Here is a 14,268-nt window from a genome sequence, read left to right as displayed (position 1 = left end):
CTTTTGAAAATAACTGCTGGACATCATGTTTATTTACCCCAAAATACTTGTGTATTTTTTTAGGAACAAGATAATATTTTTACAAAACCATAGTATAATTATCTAATTGAAGAACTTCAACATTGACAAAATACTAGTCTCTAATACACAATCCACATACACTTTTCTCTAATTGTCCCAATAATATCCTTTATGCCCTTTTTCCCCATGACCCAAAATTTAATCTAAGATTGTGCATTGCATTTACTTATCATGGCCTTTTGTTTGTTTGTTATACTAGTCTTTTATAATGTCAGTATAACTCATAATCACAATATTTAGTTAGGCTGGTTAGTCTGCCTTGGTCTGGAGAGAAACCGAAGGGACCCAAAACTCATAGTTACTGAGCTAACAACACTTGGAGAAAAGGGGGTTGAATGGTTTTAAAAAACAGATACTTCACTTTAAGATTTGATTATTAATTAGCATCTGCCATGATAAACAAACAAGAATGTTTATATAGGCTGAAAAATATATTTTCGCCCTTAAGCCAATTTTAAGGAAAAGCTCTATGTTCCCTTGAGGATGTCAGTGCCTGTTTCTTGTATGATTGTAATATTGCCTTTTTTGTTTTACTTCCTCAATTACTCATTTATATATATTTTTCCTTAATAACAGGTTGCCTACATTCTGACAAGATCTGGAAAGGCACCTTAATTTTCATTAGTTCAAATCCCTTAGCCACAAAGAAACATTTTAAATGACTTTCCTTTCAAAGTACAATTGTGATAGAAAGAACTTGACCTTTGGGATCAAAGACATGCTAAATTCTGTTTCCATCTCTCACTAAGGTATTAAGCCAATTATGAAACCTCTCTCATTTAGTAGTAATGCAACAGGTAATGGTGGCCCCTGATATTTGGGAAGCAATATAATGTTCTACATAATCGCATGGGCCCTTAGAACCCAGCAATCTGGTTTCAAATGCCTGCTCTGGATTCACTGGCCTTGGGATTTGGAACAAGATATACAACTTTTCTAAATTGCAGTATCTTATTCTGTAAAAGGGAATTAATAAAAGTAGTTTTCTAATTGGGTTATTCAATTAAGTAAAATAATGTTTGTAAAATACTTAGTAGGATTTCCAAGGCATAACATGTTATAACATAAACATATAACAAGATATAACATAGTAATACATGTTACTAATCTACAGTTGAATGTCTTGGCATTAACAATAACAATATCAACAAAAAAATAATAAAGCTTCTACAGATACCTAATAAATTATCTTTTCTTTTAACATTGACTTTGTATCTTCTATGTGTTTTTTTCTTTTTTCTCAGTCTTGCAGTGTCCTAGCTGTTAGGTTAATCCCAGTTAGGGCCTCATAGTAGCAATTTGCCTATCCCTACCATCATTAAAAATATAATAATAATAATAATAATAATAATTCCATTCAGATAAAGATTAAAATTCACCATCAAAGAAAGAACAGGGTGGAGAAGAATGTGAGCAAAAAAAAAAAAAAAAAAAAAAACGGCTTAGAACTGAGGTTAGAAATGTAAACACATTTAATACCAAACTGGAGTTAGTTCTAATTAAATGAACTCAACTGCCATTCACTCTTGAGTTGCCAGTCATCATGATTAATCTTTAAGCTGATAATCAGGGACAGTAGAACTAAATGAACAACAAACAGAAAAGGCTGGTTTCAAATGCAGCCCAGGAGCCTACAATGACATTGGTCACCCAGTGATTGATTCAGAGACTCAGCCCACATGAGTTCAATGGGAAGGATTAGTGAACTTAAAAGCAAATGGCTTAGCATTTGTGTTCAATGTTCAGTCATTCCACATTTATGTAACCACAAAAATGTCAGAGCTAGAAAAGAACCTAGTGTTCTTCTAGCTCAATAACTTCATTCCATAGTGGCATGAAGAAATCAGGAGGCAGTTGAAAGGTCACTAAATTACCACTGGCAGAGTTTGGCTAATACCTCCTGTAACTGCTAGTTTGGTGTCACTGTTTGTGTCCCAGGTGGCACTATTGATGTTTGTTTTATATTTCATTAAATATGTACCATCCATTGTTGTACTGTGTCTAAAAAAAGAGAAATTATTTAACACCCACTATTACATTTGGTTGTATTTTATTTGTTGGGATTTATTCTAAAAGAGAAAAAAGCTGCAAGTGATAGTATTTTTATAAGCCTTCAAATAATATGAATTAGTTACAATCACTTGCAAAGCAAGGTACCATAATTTAGCCACAAAGGTTAAAATTTATTATATTTATTTACTTAACAATTATTAGAAGTCCACTGTGTACAAAATACCATTGATTACAAAAAACATAATTAGTATTAAGTCCTTGTTCTGTGCAAATACATTTTTAGGGGCCTTACAGAGGTTATTCATATAAAAATGAAAGATCTTGCTTTTGCACTGCTTAAATCTAATAGAAGTGATGAGAAATATACACAAACTCATGGAAATAAAAGATAGAATATACAGAGTGGGAAAAGATGGAGAGCCACAAAGTTTGCCATTGCTCGGAAGGGGACAATGGCTTCTCCCTGGAGTGGGGCGGGCCAAGTTGGGCCAGTCTAACACAGTAGGAGCCGCACAAGTGCAGGTGACGCAGGAAAGATGTCCCGGCCTGGAAATGACGAGTAAAAGGTGAAAGCCCTTGGTTTAAACAGTCAACAGTGAAGAACCAACTTTCTTGAGAGATACAGTTGAACAGGCAGTTTGGGTCAAGATCATGGAAACTTTGAATTCCATGCTAAGCCATAAATAAGTAAAAAGACAAGAAATTTTTAAATAAATGGTAAATTCATTGAGGTTGATTTTTTTCAATTAGACTCTTAATTTTTAATTTAAGATCCACATGTAGTTCTAAGAAATAATAGAAAGAAATCGCATGTACTCTTTACCCAGGTCCCCCCAGTGCGAACATCTTGTAAAACTCTAGTACAATATCACAACTGCAACATTAATGTCGTTACAGCCAAGACACAGAGCATTTCCACTGTCACCTAAATTGCTCATGTTGCTCATTTTTTGTCATACTGTGTCACCTCCTATTTTCACTTCATCCTTAACCTCCAACAATCTCTACCCCATTGCTATAAATTTGCCTTTTCAAAAATCATACAGTATGTAACCTTTTTTGATTGACTTTTTCTTTTCACTCAGTAGAATTCATTGAAGTTGTTGTGTGTGCCAAATTGTAGTACATGTAAAATACGTGATTGAATTTTACTACTTTTAATGCAAATTGTCTTGTCAGGTCCAAAATCAACTATCTTTTGGGAGAACTATTTTGTTTTCTTTAGAAACATCTGAATAGAGTGAAAATGTCTTATTGTATCCCAGCCAAGTATGAGTATAAAATGTCAATGAAAGGGTGAGTGAGTAGGAGGAGGACCTGTTGGCAGAAACGGAATGTTTCATTTCCTACTTCTGGAGGTGTAACTGAATCTCCTTGAAGTTCCGAATTAGATTTGAGAAACTGGAAGGGACAAAAATTTGAGCGTCCATATTAGAAATGAAACAAAGCCTTGAAGAGCGTGATGCAGGCCCCCATCTGAGAGAGTATGCCGCTTGGACAAGCACAAATGGGTCAGGAGATTTTCCACCCCATGTGTTTTCTTCATTTATCTCCATCCATGAGTCCTTCCCAGGAAGCCTGAGGTAGAAATCATGGGGCTTATCCCCCATGACCTTTTGGTATATGGGTCCTCACCTCCCCCAACACACTGGTCCCTTCCAGTTTCTCTATCATCCAGAAATTAGGTTGGCCCCGCTTGAACCTGACTCTTTCTCCACTCCCCCGCCCTCTGAGCCTGAGGTGACCGGTGCATACAGCTGCACTGCAGACCCTCCCTGCAGAGTGAGAGGCACAGGTGCCACAGAGAGAACACCATGAAGCAGCAGCAGCCCGGCCCTTACAGCACACTAAATTCTCCAGGCATGCCAGGCACTCTTCCAGGTGCAGTTAAGGACTTCCCTCACTTCCTCCTCTCAACACCCATATGAGAGAGAGCATTACTATTCTCCTCATCTTGTAGGTGAGGAAACTGAGGCTCAGACACTTTAAACTTGACAAAGTTGCATATCTAGTAAGTAGAAAGTGTGAAGATTCAAAGCCAGGAAGCCTAAATACATACTTCCCCCCGATTCTTAATCAATAAACCTTAAAAACTGTGCATCAGGCTCAGTCAAGCAATCATAAGCTAAGACTATTATTAGCAAAATATTATTTTTGTGTGTGTTAATATTGCATGAAAAATCATGAAATGTTTCAATTTCAAACATATTTTATTTTTTCTCTTTTTAATATTTAAGGCCAGACTACTCTGGTAAGCCTGTTATGTTCTTATTGGCTTCCTTTGGCAAAAAGATCCACAAGCTGGTGGTCCTGGTGGCAGGTAGCCTCCCTGAAGACATAGCTGCTGGAGTTCTTTCTTGTCTCCTTAGGATTCATTTTCACAAAGTGCACGAGCTCATTCAGCCAAGTGCAGTGATCATGGTACTTTATAACATGTCAATACTTTTGAGCTACTCTCGGCTGATTTTGACAGATAAAAATTTTGATTAGGGCTCATTTCCAACAATAAGAGGAGTGCCAGTTTTTAGGTAAATCATGTCTTATGGGAAAGGGTAGAGAAGAAAGTATTTAGATTTAAGATTTTTTTGATAGCTAAATTATGGCTAAGAGAAAAATCAGAGTAATATTTGGAGAAACAGGAATGAAAGCACAGGGTGATGGTAGGCCCAGATGCTGAAAGGGGAGGAATAATTTTATTTTATTATAATGTTAAGTTGGCGATGCTTCTTTATGACTTAAGTCAGTGGTCACCTTCACCCAGAAGCCTCCTTCTCACACCCAACATCTAGCCTAGTTGACTTTCCTGTATGTCCCATAGCATGCTCAATAAATCTCTCAGTTATAAGTTATTGTTCTCAACACCAGCCCTCTGTTTACTTGCTTGCTTCACACATTAGACTGAGAAATGACAAACTGAGATTTGATGCTATGCTTTTATTTTACATTCCTAAATCTAACACAATCCTCAGCACTTATTAGGAGTTCAAATAAAACTTATAGAATGTATTTGCACTCTGACACCCTGTTCTTCTGAAAGCTCTGGTTACACTTCCCAAAAAATGTTTTATAAGTAAAAAAGGTCTGTTGCATTGGCCACAACTCTGGGTTTCGCCTTTTTGCTCTTCCCAGTCCTCTTAACTCTGGGGATGATGAAAAGGGTGTGGATTCTGTGATCAGGGAATGGAGGTTAAAAGAGAACCAGAGCTGCTTGGCTTGGCACGGGCTGTGGGTGGAGAAGAATAAGCTAAGCAAGTCAGAATTACATCCTTCTTAGCACAGGCAGGCATTTGATCCTTACAAGAAATACTGTAGAGAGTTTGCCCGAGAGAACTAACTTGAGCATCACACAGACTTGCTTCAAAGAGCCAGCCCCTAACTCTGATGTGAATGATTGTACCACTTTGGGTATAATAACCATTCTAGATTTCACTTTTTTCATCTCATCGGTGAAATGGATACATGAGGGTACAAACTTCAGAGGGTTGTGAGAATTAATCCACATAAGTAACTAACTTAGCGTGGTCTTTCAGCCCACACATAGTCTGTAATTCATAAAAGTTAGCAATGAAATCATTAGCTGCTCAATCATTCATGACATTTAACATTTTTGCAGCATTTTTATATGGCACTTTCACAGACATTATTTTATTTGATTCTTGTAATGAACATCTCATGAGGTGAGCTGGGCTGGTATTGTTATCCCACTAGATATATAAGAAATCTTCCAAGAGATTTACAGATGTGTTCAGTTTGTGAGGGCTCAAAGATCAGGCTGAAACCTTTTGATTTCATTTCTCCAGGCTCCTAGATGGGGCCCCCAACATTAGTCATTGTTCTTTCTCTTGCTATACTTTTAAAGTCAGAGCCTGCTAGAGAAGCAGCCATGGCAAAGAACATTATTAGTTCACCATTGGAAAGAGGAAGAAAAGAAGGAAGGAAGGTGATTCTTCTGCACTGAGGCAGGGTGACATTTCTCCTTTGTATTGCCCATAAACCTCAAAGGAGAGCTGCGTGGAGTTAGTTCCGCATGGGGATGGGTTGCATGTAAAGGACACTGGTCTTGATGCTACTGGAATGGTGACCCCATAACTTCACTCCCAAAGGGATGCTCTGTTTTCCCTTCAAATGTCTGCCTCTAACTCTTATATCTTCTCTTATAATTTCAAACCCTATGCGGAGCATAGAGCAGGATGGGTGGGAACAGGTAAGAAAGGAAGGAACAAGTTGCAGAGTGCCATCTGAACATCCCAGTGTGCTCTCTCTATTTGGGGCCTGGGAATTTGATCACAAATCCCTTCATATCAAAAAGATGAAAAGCTCTGAATGAAGGTCTGAGTGGCGATGGAGGTGGAGTATTATGGAAATGTCTGGATCTTTTACCCAAACAAATATTGGAAGCAAAATGATCCTTATTAAAGAGTCAGAAACCCTCCCCTCAACAGGATCTGCAGCAATGAGCATTCTGAACTGTAAACGCCCTGATCCTTGCAAATCCCCAGTCCTTTTTATATAACTGAAACTAAGAGGTCTGTCATAGCTTCTCTCTGGGCAGGAAGGGCTGGGAGAGATGAAAATGTTTAGTAGCTACAACCTGCCCTTGGGATAATTGCATGTTCTGAACAACATCAAACAAAAAAGCGGTCTTGACTTTATTGGCATTAGCTGCTATTAGGTTGTCAAGATCCTGTGATCTCCAACTGCAAGAATAGGCAGAAAATGACTGTGCAGAGGATATTAAAAGATTGCAAGATATTCTCTCCATTGTTGCACCATCATTGTCTTTTCTCCAATCATTTTGAGTCATGTCCTAGAGGAAGAAAACTAGGTAGGACCTTCCCATAAGGCAGATAGTGCAATTTAAAGAAAAAGAGTGGTTTTGTTGGGCGTATAAAAGCCCCATCTGATCTCGTGGTTTATAAGCTTTTGTACATGCAATGAACTATAGGTAGCTATGACATGATTATACCCAGCAGGTAAAAGGGAAGCACTGAAATTACATTACAAGTCATCCACATCTCAGTGAACTTTCCAGGGCTTTTTTTTTTTTTTTTCCTTTCCCTTTTTTCATTGTGACAGATTGTTTTCCATAGATTTGAGGAGAAAGTCAGAATAAAATGTCTGCAAAGTCAAACTCTTCCCTCCAGAAACAGTCTTTTTAAATGTGCCATGGGGCTATAATTGGGAAGGGATCTAGTAGACAATTTAATCCCACATCTGTCATTATATAGATAAAGACATTGAGGCTTCAAGAGGTTAAGTGGGATGGCTGCTGTCACACAACTAGCTAGTGGCAGCCTCATGGCTAGCATCCAGGATTGCTAATTTGTAGACTGGGACATGTTCCAGTATCATGCTACCTGTAACTTTTCTAAACAGAAACTATTTGCATCTTCAGGTTGGAAGTGACTTGAGAGTTTCTGGTACATGTTCTGGGTTGTTGTTTCGCTTGGCCAACTCGGTATGTGCTTGGGGAACCAGTTTTTCTCCATTCTCATCCATATGTTTTGGGGAAGTTGGAACCCACTTCCTCTAACTTTGGGGTGAATATTAACTCAAAACTGGTCAATCAGAGTTCTCGTTTATCTTCCTGGGCTTGGGGATTATGGTGTCAAGTTGGGCACATAGTCCCAGCTAAGCCAATCAGAACACTATTGGGGACAATTGCTAGAGTTATAGAGAATGATAACTAATACACCTGGCATATAGAATAAATGAGCCTTAGAGGACCTAATTGGTATAGAGTTCTATTTTTATCTCCCACTGTCTCTTGTCATGGGAGAATTTCTTCTAATCCTGCGCGAGAACTCCAATAGACTGATGAATTTCTTTCACTGCCAGCAAATAAAAAATTCTTTATATATTTCTAAAGATGTAATTCAGCATTTAGATTGTCAAGGCCAATTTGCTAGTGAAAGGCCCACCTTTTCTCAAAGGTACAACTTATCATTCCCTAACTAGAGCTATGGCAGACAAAAACTTACAGGTTGGAAAAGAGTGAAAACATGATCTTTTCTCCTTATTTCTCTCTTTCCCATCTGACACATTTATTTCTTCCTTTACCAACTTGGTAAGCAGATTCCTTATCCCAAAGTCAAGTCTGATATGGAGGTCAGATGGGGTGAAAGGGGATGAAGAGGAAGCATGGTGTAGGGAACTTCTTGCTTGCCTGGTACTGCACTGTCCCAGCTTTGTGCACTCTGCTTCTGACTTTCTCTTGTGAGCATTTTCATAGGTTCTTTGGAGACCTCTAATGATGGGGTTCTCACATCATCCGTTCCTTCAATCAGATGCAAGTTTTTTCATTATGCCTGGAACTTATTCTTACCATAGCCATAAAATGACTGCAATTCAATCTTTCTTTTTGACAGAATCTAAGATAGCTGCCCAGACAGCTTTCTCATATGTATTGTCCACACACAATCTGCCAAGGGCTGAACTGTAACCCCCCATCCCAATTTATGTGTTGAAGTCCTAATTCCCAGTACCTAAGAATGTGACTGAATTTGGAAAAATTCCCCCATCATTATAGCCAGGCACACTCCACGACATACAGATAGAATTACTATGAAAAGGGCTAGAAGAGAAAAGCTTTGGATGACTCTAATGTGGAGTTTATCAGGTGTTCATTTCTTCTTCTTATGGGCCCTTGGTTTTTGTGATATATGGAATCTGCATTTAATTGCAGAGACATCTGTATGCTCCTGCCACCTCACTGCCAAATATGACATCTATATCTGTCATCTATATATGACATCTATAGTGCCACTTCCATGTCCTGCATCTACATATCCAAATAACAGGATTCTATAAATCCTCCAAAGCAACCGAGGAAAAAAATGAATTATTTATAACTATTCAAAAGGACATTGATCAAAACAAGACATTGTAAAAAGCCCAAGAGTAAAAGAAACATAGAAGTTATGAAATGGCCCCATCCTTCAGTAAGAAAATACAGGACATTGGAAAATTGTCTTGCTAGAATGTAAGTGGAAGAACAAGACAAGCTGTTATTACTCTGAAAATTGTTTGCCCATGTTAATCATGACACTTCAATTGGGATATATATCCACCCCCTTTATTATTTTTTCTTTTCCACCATAATAAAGGACAGCTATATTTACTGAGCTATGGGCATGACACTAGGTGGTGTGTATGTGTGTGCAAGTGTGTATTCTATATAATTTCTTACCATCCTGACAACATCTCCTTTTCTCTCTTCATTAAATGGTAGAAGACACTGAAGTACAGAAGATAAGTTATTCAAGGTTATAAGTCTAGTAACTTGTGAAGCTGGTATTCAAACATTCATTGGGGTGACTTCAAAGGAAGTCTCCTCACCAGATTAAAAAAGCAGTGCACAAGACCTCCTCCCAGCCCTCTTAAAGTATTCCAAGTAGATATGCTTGAGTCTACTCTGTCTAGACAAGTCAATGTGTGGTAGAAATAAGCAAAGAGAATGTGGGAAACCCATAGAACCAGATAGTAGAATGGAAGGCTCCAGGGACGGGCGGCAGCAGGGTATGGGAGAAAATGGAAAGAAGTTAGTCAAATATTTCAAAATTCTAGTTATAAGGTGAATAAGTTCTCGAGATATAATGTACTATAGTTAATAATATGACTGTAGTTAACAATACTGTGATGTATACATGAAATTTACTAGGAGGGTATAGCTTTAGTGTTCTCACTAAATCAAAAAAAGTCAAAAGGGTAACTATTTGAGATGATGAATGTGTCCTTTAACTTGATTGTGGAAATCATTTCACCATGTATACATATATCAGACCATCACATTACATACCTTAAATACATACAATTTTCTTTGTCAATTATGCCTCAATAAAGCTGAAGAAGAAATGATGAGGGGACAAGAAACTTGAGGATTTCTCTCCTCTCATCTGAGCCCTGAATAAGAACCTGGCCAGGATGAAACAATGTAGTGCCTCTGCCCTTACATGCTTTTACTCCACCAAGTAATTCATTCATTTCTTTATTCTTGGGTTTGTTTATTTATTCATTTGTTATCTCAACTTGTTTTCTCTCTCAGTGTATACCCCAATTCTGAATACTCTGCTGTTTCACTCCTCCTTGTTCAAACTTCCACACCCAGAGGGACTCCTGAGCTCAAAAGGACCTTCTTGCCCAGCCCTCTGAGTAATGAGGCCTCCAGACCCACCACACCCAGCTCTCCAGGTACTCTGACCACTGCTGGTTTTATGACAAGACAGGAGCATAAAACCAGTGGGCAATAAAGCACTTACAGATTCTCCTCTTCAAGAGAGTGATTTTAATTCAACTGAAATTTTGCAAATGAGAAAGTAGAATGTAAAGTCTGAAGTCTCGGGGGCTCTCTCCATGCGGCTTGGTGAAGGGGGCTCTCTCCATGCGGTTTTGAGAAGCTAGGTTCTCCATGAGGATTAAAGAAGCTGAGTTCTCCATGCAGTTTTGAGAAGGTTCTCCACGCTGTTTTGAGAGGGAAACACCATGTGGCTTTGAGAAGGCAGTTTACAAGGAGGCTGAGAATCCACACGGTTTTGGATTGAAAGCTGGCGGTCACCACAACACAGAAAGACCTCCCCAATCAGAATGGAATGACTGACAGCTACCGGTAAAGCTAAACTGTGTCTAGGAAGTAGGGAAACAGTATCTCTAACTTTTCTCAAACTAGCCTGGTTTAGTAGGGGGAGGCAGAACTATGTGTTTGTGGGTGTTTTAAAGAACATAAGACTTAACGATATAAATCCACAAATAATCTAAATCTACATAACTATTAAATGAACAATTATTTTTCTTTTCACTAAACTCTGGTATTGAGAGTTATAATTCTGGCAGTAGGCAATCAGGCCCCTAACTAAACAGCCTGTGGTTTCTGTTTCAAATCGGAGCAGCCCAGGGGTTCTGTTACACATTCATGACAAGGACTCAATCAGTTGTGGGAATAAACTTTTACAATGTGATAAAAAACATCTAGGAAAAATCTATAGCAAGCATCAAACTTAAAAGTCAAAGATTGAATGCTTTTCCCCTAAGGTCAGGAACAAGGCACAGAGGTGCACTATCACCATAACTATGTTGGAGGCCCTAACCAGTAAAATAAAGGAAGAAAAAAATAAAATAAAATATACTCAAACTGAAAAGAAAGTAGAACTTTGTTTATTCACAGAAAACATAATTGTGCATACAAGAAATCCTAAAGACTCTATGAAAACAGCTACTAGAATAAATGAATTTAGCAAACTCACAGGATACAGCTCAGTAAACAAAAATTAATTGTATATATTAACGATAAACAATTGAAAATTGAAATTTGAAATACTATTTACAGTGATATTCAAAAGCATAAAAATTTCTTTCTGGACCTCCATACTGAAAGCTACAACACACTACTGTTAGGAATAAAGAATCAAGCCAGTGACTCTCAAACCAGTAGGCGATAATTAACAGATGAATTGTGGAAAAGGGGCGAGGAAATGACATTCCACAGCTCCTCACATATATCTCTGGGATCAAAAGAAGGAAGATTGTTGTCACCAAACACAGAGAAATGGGAAGATGTAGCTAGATAACTCTGTAAGTAAATTTAGAGATAGACCTATAACAAGATTACCCTTAGTTAATCATGTTAGATTGTGAATCTGGATTAACCAGTAATGTAGAAATGGGGGAGAAGGAGAGAGGAGGGAGAGCTAATCACATTATTATAAAACCAGTTTTCTTTGTCTACTTCCCGCACACATGCTCCTGGCTGGCAGTGCGCCTGACTCTGCAGACTCGTGAATAAATGCCTCGCTTTGCTGCTCAAGTCCTGTGTCCTGGTGTTTTATTGTGAGCATTCCTCACACTACTAAGAGAAATTAAGAATTTTTAATTGAAAAGATATAGTTATATAATCTATTTGTATTTTAAAAAACCCTCAATATTGCTGTGATGTCGATCTTCCTCAGTTGAGCTATGGGCTCAATACAATTCCAACCAAAACCATAGCAGGGCTTTATTTTTGTATAAATTGGCCAAGTAATTCTAAAATGTGTGTAGAAATGCAAAGCATCTAAATTAGTCACATGATTTTTTTTTAAAAAGAACAAAGTTGGAAGATAAACAATACTGATTTTTAAATTTAATATAAAGCTATAGTAACTGAGACAGAGTGGTGCTGGCATAAAGATAGACAAATAAATCAATGGAATGGGATAGTGTCTACATATAAACTAATATTTTTTAGGATAAATTAATTTGCAGTGGAAGTACCAAGGTAATTCAATGGAGAAAGTATACATTTTTTTTTTCAACAATCAGTGCTAGAATGACTAGATAGCCATATGCAAATACAAAATAAACAACCCTCAACCCTTACCTTACACCATACACATATCTTAATTTGAAATGATCACAGAACTAAAGAATCTAAAACTGAAATATTTCTAGAAGTAAACACAGGAGATAATCTTTACAAACTTAAGGTAGGCAAAGATTTCTTAGAAAGACTGTAAAATGCATAGACCATAAAAAGAAGATAAACTGGAATTCATCAAAATTGTAATAGTCTGCTCTTTTAAAGATAACTTTAAGAAAATAAAAAGGCAAGTCACAGACTGGAAGAAATATATATTCAAAGACTGGTATCAAGAATATACAAAGATTTCTTACAATAAACAATCAGAAGACAACTCAAAAATTGGACAAAACATTTGGAATACACCCTTCACAATATTAGACATTAAAATGGCTAGTAAGCACATGAAAAATATCCTCAGCATCATTAGCTATCAGCAAAATGCAAATAAAACCATGAGGTGATATCACTATAGAGCCATTAAAATGGCTTAAATGCAGAAGACTAACAATGCTGAAAGGTAACAAGGATGTGGAGCAACTGGAACTCTCATGCCTTACTGACGGGAATGTAAATTGGTACAACCACTTTTGGAAAACAGCCTGACAATGTCTTATTAAACAACACTTATCAGACAACCATGAAATTTCACTTCTAGGCTTTCACCCAAGAGAAATGAGAACATATGCCCAAAGGCTTATCCATAGCAGCTTTTAAAATAATAGCCCCAAACTGGAAAGAGTGTAAATGTTCATTACCAGGTGAATAAATGAATTATGATATTCATAATATAAATGATAAAATGTGACAAACTACTGATACACACAGCAACATGGATGATTCTCAAAGTCATTACACGAAGTGAAAGAAGACAGGCACAAAAGTGTACATGAATGATTTCATTGATATGAAACTCTAAAAAAGACAAATCTAGTCTACCAGAATAAAAAGATCGGTGGCTACTTGAGGTCTGCAGTAGGGAGAAAGAGCACTGGGACAGAATGACAGAACTGTTCTATATCTAGATTGTGGTAGCAATTACCTGAACATAGTATATAATGACATGCTTTGTCAAAATTCATCAAACTGTACACTTCACAGGTATATACTTTATTATGTATAAATTATGCCTTAGTGAAGTTTATATTTTAAAAACTTGCAGCATTTTCCTGATGTTATAGACTGAAGTGTGCCCTTCAAAATTAAAAGGTTAAAGTCTTAACCCCCAATGTAATAATATTTGGAGATAGGGCCTTTAAGGAGGTAATTAAGATTAAATGAGATTATAAGGGTGGAGATCTAATCCAATGGGACTAGTGATCTCACAAAAAGAGGAAGAGACACCATAGAACTCTTCATGACTGCACAGAAAGGAAGGCATGAAAAGAAGCCTCAAAGAAACTAACCCTGATGACATCTTGATCTGGGACTTCTAGCCTTCAAAACTGTGAGAACATAAATCTCTGTTGATTAAGTCACCCAGCCTGTGATATTTTGTTATGGCAGCCTGAGCACAAGAAAATAATATACTCATCATTCCTTACTATTCACATGATTCTTGGGCCTATTTTAATCTTTAGCCAACTGAGATTTTAGAATATGTATTTAGAAACCAGCAGTTGTTTTAATTCCGTAGAAGGCCTTGACAACAGATCAGACAGCCAGTTCACCAAAGTGATAATGGGAACACAATTGTTGGACCTGTAAAAGCAATCATTGAAGCCAGACAGACATTGTTGGGGCCAAGTGAAAGGAAGATCACAGGAGCACCTCCATCACCCCCCAATTATGTGTTAGATCAGGTATCAGTGAAAGAATTGCTTTCTCTTAGCTTCTGGTTGAGG

Source organism: Furipterus horrens, unplaced genomic scaffold (genome assembly GCF_987537825.1).
Source record: "Furipterus horrens unplaced genomic scaffold, mFurHor1.1.pri manual_scaffold_4, whole genome shotgun sequence".
Taxonomy (NCBI): Eukaryota; Metazoa; Chordata; class Mammalia; order Chiroptera; family Furipteridae; genus Furipterus; species Furipterus horrens.
Note: the sequence above shows the minus strand (reverse complement) of the source record.